Here is a 7,466-nt window from a genome sequence, read left to right on the forward strand (position 1 = left end):
TTCTTTAGAAGTGAAATGTTGATAACATTTCCATTGTCGAGCATGGAAGTGGAAACATTATGCTTCAGGCCTAACTTGAGTCAGCCTTTAAAAATCAGCTCCTTGTCCCACAGAGGTTCTGAACCTACAGAGGTTTTGAACCTTTGGCTAAAAAAATCACGATTGCTTGTTGAAGGAGTAGACTCTGTGGAACAATTAGCCCTCCTTAAGAGATAAACCCCGCAACTTTTTTACTCTATGTGCAAACTGGTGGGGTCACAATGACTGCGGTTAGATGGGGCATTTTGTGTGTGTGTTTGTGTCCGTGCACGTGTGTAGTTTCGTGTCGTGGTCCACCTGAGTAACAGTCTTTTTCTTCAGCAAATAAAATAAAATAAACAAGGAAGCATTTTATCTGTCTGGCATTTTACTTGTCAGCCATGTATACAAAAATCTAATCATCCTGAAATCAATGTCCTGATAAACACTAACTGCTGAAGTGAACACACTAGCTAGCTTTATTTTTTAAATAAGTAAAAAGCAACAACTGTCTAGCCTGTTTTTCACTTTCAGCCTGTTTATCACCATAATGGCAGTATTTGGTATTTTTAAATTAAGTTATTAATTTGAGCAGTATTTTTTGTTGCTGCCATACTATGGGGACTGTAATGAAATTCACTATTTTATTGGGATCATTCTGTCCTTAAAGGCCTAAATCTTTAAAACTGACCTCTGACCCCTCCCAGAGTCTAACTATTCAATCTCCATGAGCACACATACGTTACGTTGTCAGGAAGGGATAGCGGCAGACATTTGGGGGGATTTGATTTGTTTCACCTTAGAACCTCCCCGTTCACGTGTGATTTACTGCGTCGGTCACTGATGAGATCTGCTGCAGAGGCACATCTGGTTCTAGTAATCGACAACTATTTGACAATTACTTTAAACATCATGATACCTTTAACTCTGAACCGAGTCATATCGGCACATAACCCTGGAAAACCAAACTGGATCAAACCAAAAGTGTGCAGGTATTAGTCATCAACACTTCGAAAGTCAAAGAGTAAGCAGGGCAAAGGCTGGAGTGCAGAAGCCCTTCCATAAACCAAAGTACATCCAACTGTAGCCATAGTGAACAGGTGGAAAACAAAGCCGATTATCGTTGTAATCTAAGAATATACCTATCTATGATGAGGGATATGCATGACATCATTCTACTATCTGACAAAGGTTTCACTCTTGAACAACTCGTAAAATAATAATTGATCGATTGATATCCTGAAGCACGAATATCACTGCACTTGTACTTACAGCTAGGAATTAGTTGTTGTTTTACCTGATGTCTAATTAGTGCTTCGTGGCGGTGAAGGTGTCGGTTTTAGCACCATTGTTCTCTGCTCTGAAGGAACATGAGTATTGTTTCTCAGCATGCTTCTCATTCCTCACCTGTGTGAGGCTTCCTCCCCCCGTGTTAAACTCGGGGTCAAGAAAATCGAAATTCAGACATTTTTAGATGATATCTTTGAGTTTGTTTCATTGAGCTCATGTTATTTAAGTTCTCAACCAACTATTGATTGAGGCAAAAAAACAAACCAAAAAAAAAAAAACATAGTATTTCTAACTCCAATTTTGCTAAATTAAAAGCAAAAAAATACTAGGAAGTAGCAGACATGCCACTTACAACACTTTGATTGCTTGTTGGACCCTGCAGCTGCGTTTTCAGTACAAATATGTATAAAACATTAGCCGTATTCCTGCTAGTGTTGAAAAAAATCGCAATTTCACAATTGAAGTGTTTCTGTTAAATAAGAAACACAATTAAATTAACATGTGAATAAGTTTGTTCAGGCAATAAGTCATTGAAAGAAAGCATGTTGGCCATCTACTCCCTGCTACTTCCTGCCCTTTTCTTCTTTGTGGTTTGCTCCAGTAGCAACATCTGGTTGTTGATCACGTGACTTGTGTGAAAAAACCATGGCCATTGCAGTTTTGCAAAGCAAGCCCATTTCAATATGGTCAAAAAAAACACCTCATCCTAACACCAAAACATTTTATTGAAAAATGAGTTTTTTCAAAATTAACATGTTTCCATTAAGCAAATTTATTTTTTAAATGTCAAATTGTGCAATTATGTAGTCAATGGAAATGCATCTTATGAGCCCACCTCCACCTCCTGAGTAAAGGAGTTCCCCGTTGCAGGAGTCTTGCAGGATGATAACACCAGTTGTCTGTTTATTTTTATTTTGTGACTATGAAAACAGGACATTCAATCTGCCAGAACACAAGTAAATCAAAACCCAACAGAGGGATTAAGACTTGCTGCCAGTTGCCACTAAAGCATGTATTCATCTTCAGTATCAACACAGAACTGATTCAAAACACAAAGTGTACCAAACAATTTATAGAAACCCTGAAAACGTCTCATCATAAACATGCAAAACATAAAATCTAAAGAGCCGTCATTTACTGTAACTTTGACATCAAAAAGTAACATTAGCTAGATATGTGTAACATGTTCTGCAGGTTTTGCAGAATATGTTATCTAACATGTTATCTATAGGAAAACCTTATCCCTTATCTAAAAGAAAACATACAGAGATGTATCTACTCTATCTAGTAAAATATTGCAAAGGCTTAGAGTGAAACAAGCTTTGAATCAACATAAATGAACCCTTTAAAACTTCAGAGAATCAACAAAGGAATTATTCTGCTCTTTTTCCAGAGTTGTGAAGGTAGTGACTTCATCCAATTCAGATTTCTTTTAAAGAACTGTTACTTTTATTCCTGCTTGGAGATGTCATTGAGTATTTGTATCAGAAGAGTTATTAGATTAGTTATTGGAAGGCTGAGCTGAGTTTGCTTTGCTAACTGTACATATCAGTTTCGCTGAGTACTCATCGGATCCTTACCATAACTGCAATTTCCAAAATGCTGCCAACTTTTCCGCATCCGTATCCTGTCCCATTATAGATAAATAGAGGTTAAAACTCAAAGCAACTACTGTAATCTGTAAAGCGTTCGCATTTGTTGGTATCTCATAAAGTCAGTTCCAGGTCAGTTCCTTTGTTCCAATAAAAGGAGATAGAGAAGCAGCCGGCATGTTCAGTAGCTTCTTGTTGTAGCACCTGATTACAGCGGACCCCACCTGTTTGAAAGCTGCAGTGCTCCACTTGTGAAAGTAAATCTAATGGGCTTCACCTTGGCACTCAGGCCACAGAGCCAGACAGATGTTTCTCCAGTGTCACTGGTAAAACATTTAACTCCATGTATCATGTTCCTAATAACTAAATGCTTTGTTTTGTTAAAGCTTGTTAAAGCTGATCCATCCCAATATCAGGTGATGATATAAAAGTAGGAAGATTGTTGTGATGTATAACCTGTCTACATAAATACATGTATTTATGTGAATATTTTTCTTACCCATTTGTCTTAAGCATTGTGTTTGAAAGCTCTGTGGTTTTAGAGCCAAACTGTCCTCAGCTTCACTTCCCCCAACATCACGACAATGACTAGAACCCTATGAAAGGCACATAACAAGTATAGGAAATTTAGTGATAACAGCAAAGCTAGAAAACCCAAAAAACTAAGAGAGATTAACAAAAAAATAAATAAAATCCTGTAAATATCAGACGCCCGCACCATTTCAGCCTTCTGTTCGCAGTCCGCCTTGTTGGCAAGATCTAAACGGGACATAAAAACAAATTCCTCGAAAGAACAAGTAAACACAGGCTGGAACCAGAGTAGGAAAGCACTTCCTTTAACTTCATCAGTGTATACAAAGGCCAATGTGAGCCAGTGAAGTCAAATGCAAACAATAATCATATAGTTTGGCCCAGCGTAAAAATAACCAAATAGCCCAACCCTTACTGCAGCAACAGGTTATTTGAGGGACAAGCCACTTCAACCCTGCATGCTTCATTCATGCTTTTATCTAGAGTCAACAACACTCAGCCTGCACAACAGCAATGCAGCAGAAACTGAGCAGCGGAGGGCTTACACTCTGGTAAATGTTTTATCGTACTTCTGTTCCTCGGGTATCTGAGGAGAGCGGCAAATAATGGAGTCTCTGAGCGGGAAGACACGCAGCAGTATTTATTTTCTCCAAGCAAAGAGTTTGATTCACACGATCTATTGATATTATTAGCCATGACTCAAATCTATTCCCAGAATTATTCTTCCATTTTTAGGTGGAAAGAACACAAAACGCCACCACAGGACAGAGTCAGAGCAGGGCCTAAAATAAGACGGAAAACAACCGAGTGATGGATTGCGCGGAGACAAACAAGAACGATGACTTCCGCGACCGTGAGTTTGATTGTTTCCTAGGGAGAAAAAGGTAACAGGAAGCTGGAGGGTGGAGGGAGGGAGAGGGGGGCTACAGAATTTAGCCCTGAAAGGGAATTCATTCACTCGTCATGTTCACAAGTTGTATTGCTATCTGTATTATGCCTTATGAAGTATTCAGACCCCTTAAACTTCCTGACATTTTGTCACTTTGCAACCACAAACTTCAGGATTTTTTTTTTAATTAGGATGTTTTGCAACAGGTAAAGAAAATGATATGATAATGACAGATTCTTCTTTCTTGAGTTCAGATTGAACTACGTGACGTTCAGCAACAAGAAAAAGCAGCCTCAGACTGCTGCTGCAAAAAACTCTTCATAAAGGACAAAAGGGGGTTTGAAATTATTCAGTAATTTTCACTTTGAATTAATAATACAGTTCAGCTACGCTAAGCTAAACAGGCTAATCATGTGACTAAAACAATAACCTGTATCCTAGGAAACTGTAACAAGGAACTCTGCTGCGTAGTTTCCACCTGCTCAACAGCTCCACGTGTTTTGTTTGGTTAAATAAATGGCTTTCTTATTCCAGATTTGGCTCACTGTTCATTGAAATTGCAATTTTAACGTGCCACCATTCTACAATTGTTGTCCCTGCCTTTCCCCCACCTGAGAAAAAAAATCTAGACATGTCCCCTTCACAGGGCAACATATTTTCCTGGTGATTCAGCTGTTTTCTAATCTCATTTTATGTACATGTTTACAACAGTTCTCAATGGATTTACATCTTTTTTCACATGGGGATGCAAAGTGATGCAAAGCCGGATTTTGAAGCTGGCGCCTCAACTGGCCTCCATATCTCCCACGTTCGAGTCTGAATTTCTGTGTGTGAGTGGATTTGTGTGTTTTGAGCCTAACAAATGCTTTGCTGCTGCTGCTATCTGTATTTTACTCGTGGGAGTACAGCAAAAAGAGATCACTCTCACTCCATATGTGTGAACTTGTAATGCAGGGTGAGTGTGTGTGCAGCCATGCGAGTGTGCGTGTGTGTGTGGGATTGCTTCTCCATTCGTCACTGGCCCAGGGTGGAGAGGAGACTGCTCGGAGCCCAGAAAGCAGGGGTCAAGTCCGGGCTTACTCAACCCCCGCAGATCCTCCTCTACCTCCTCTCCCCCTCACCCCCTATCACCATTAGCTTTCAGATGAATGTGTGTGTGTGTGTGTGTGGGGGGGGGAGATGTGAGGAGCAGGCATGGAATGAAACGGGTGAAGGGGACAGATGATGAGATATATGAACTGAAAGAGGGCAGAAAAACCTGGGCTGGTGGAGGATTGAGAAACGAGAGGTTAAAGGATAATTCCTGGTGAAAGGAGCCGATAAATGGAGAAAAGATGTAAAGACCGATGGAGAATTAGAAAGTAGTTGGAAAAATGGTCAGAATCAAATGAAGGCAACAACTTCAACATAATTTAGGATACTCTTTTAATACAACAAATTCAACAAATTAATGCAATATACTGTCCACTGTTGCCACAGGCTCATTCAGGTCCGAAAGCTGCAAGTTAGTGGCTTCTTTTAGATTTGACCAATTTGAATAATAAGCTTGATTGCATTGTTTGATTAGGAATTGGAATGTATTTGACTTTGAATGAGTTTGTCTGATCAGACTGAATCCACTTTTGTTTGGTAAAGTGCCCTGAGATGACATCTGGTGTAAGTTGTTGATAAATACATTGAATTGAATTATGTGGAAAAAAATACTATCATAACATTTTTCATATCAATCGAAATCAATATGAATCACGCTATAAACGAGTCACTATTTTTGGTCAATTTTTAGTTTTCCCTTGGAACTATTAAGTAAAATTTAAAGATATCACAAGGTTATTTTTTGTTTTAAAGATTTATTTTTAAAAGTTGGACATGTCAGCATGATATAGCTGCTTTGGATAAATAAAAGAGGTAGATTTTTCAATTAAAATCTTTAAGGATTATAGAACCCAACAAATGTTAACATTCTCTTTATTTTGCCAAGCAGGCATTGAAATATACATTCTCTAAATCTCTTTTTTTGTATAGCTCCTTTTAAATACATTTATTAAGAATGAGTAATGACAAGGAAGACAGAAAAATGCTTACATCCTCAGCTTCAGCAGCTTCCAAAGACAAAACAAACATGTTTGTTCTTTGTCCAACTTTGACTAGCCAAGACGCCTCAACACGACTGAACCATCTGGGTCCTTCGTGTCAACGATGTCATTCGATTTTTTTTCTTCCGCTCTTTTCTTCCTCTGGGACACTCACTGTTTCTCTTTTATTCCCACTTATGTCCTACCTACTTATGTCATATGAAGTTTAAACAGGGTAGATCTGCAGGAACGTTAGCCGTTAGCACGTCTCGTTGCTGCTGCGCTAACTTCGTCAGAGTAACTTTCTATGGTTTTATTCCAGCCATGTGATTGGCCCAAGACAAAGCAATTATAACTATCATTGGCTGTTCATCTTTTATGTGTTGTGTTTTATCAAATTAAATGTCTAGCTAGCAGGATAGCTAGCAAGCTAGTTAGATATTTTATATTACCTGGAAGTAAGTTAGCAAGCCTCAAACTAAATATTTATTTCCAAACTAAATATTTAGTTAGCAAGCTCATTATTTAGCCTCAAACTAAATTCTGTGGGTCCCCACTCATCCAGCTCAGTCAGTAAGATCCCTCCTTGCTTTTTCCTGAAGATGCAGCAGTTCAAAAGTCATCCTCAAATTTTATTAATTTATGATTTTCACACTTTCAATGCTCAGACTTCCTATTTTGATTTGTGCTGTTAAGATTTTTACATTTATCTCTATTCCATATTTTTACATTTAATTTTTATATCAATGTTTAGATGGGGATATCATGAAAATAAAAGCAAAGATTAAAACTAATTCCAAACTGGATCCTCTGTGGTTTACAGATCAAACTGTTTGTGTCTCAGTTTTACTGTAGTTTGATTCAGAGGACTTGTTGTAGCCTTCGGTCAGTTTTTCCTGGGTATGTAAAAGATGCATGAGCTGGAGAAAACGGTGATGGATGCAAACAGCTTGCATCTCTCTCTGTGAGAGAGCATGAGGTGTAGAGTGATGGGTGCCAGGTACCGTCCTCCAGAGCGAGTGTTACCGCTGTTCTCAGAGCACCACCTAGGATGTCCATGTCAGGGTGGCGTCG

This window comes from Poecilia formosa, unplaced genomic scaffold, assembly GCF_000485575.1.
Source record: "Poecilia formosa unplaced genomic scaffold, Poecilia_formosa-5.1.2 Scaffold245, whole genome shotgun sequence".
Classification (NCBI taxonomy): Eukaryota; Metazoa; Chordata; class Actinopteri; order Cyprinodontiformes; family Poeciliidae; genus Poecilia; species Poecilia formosa.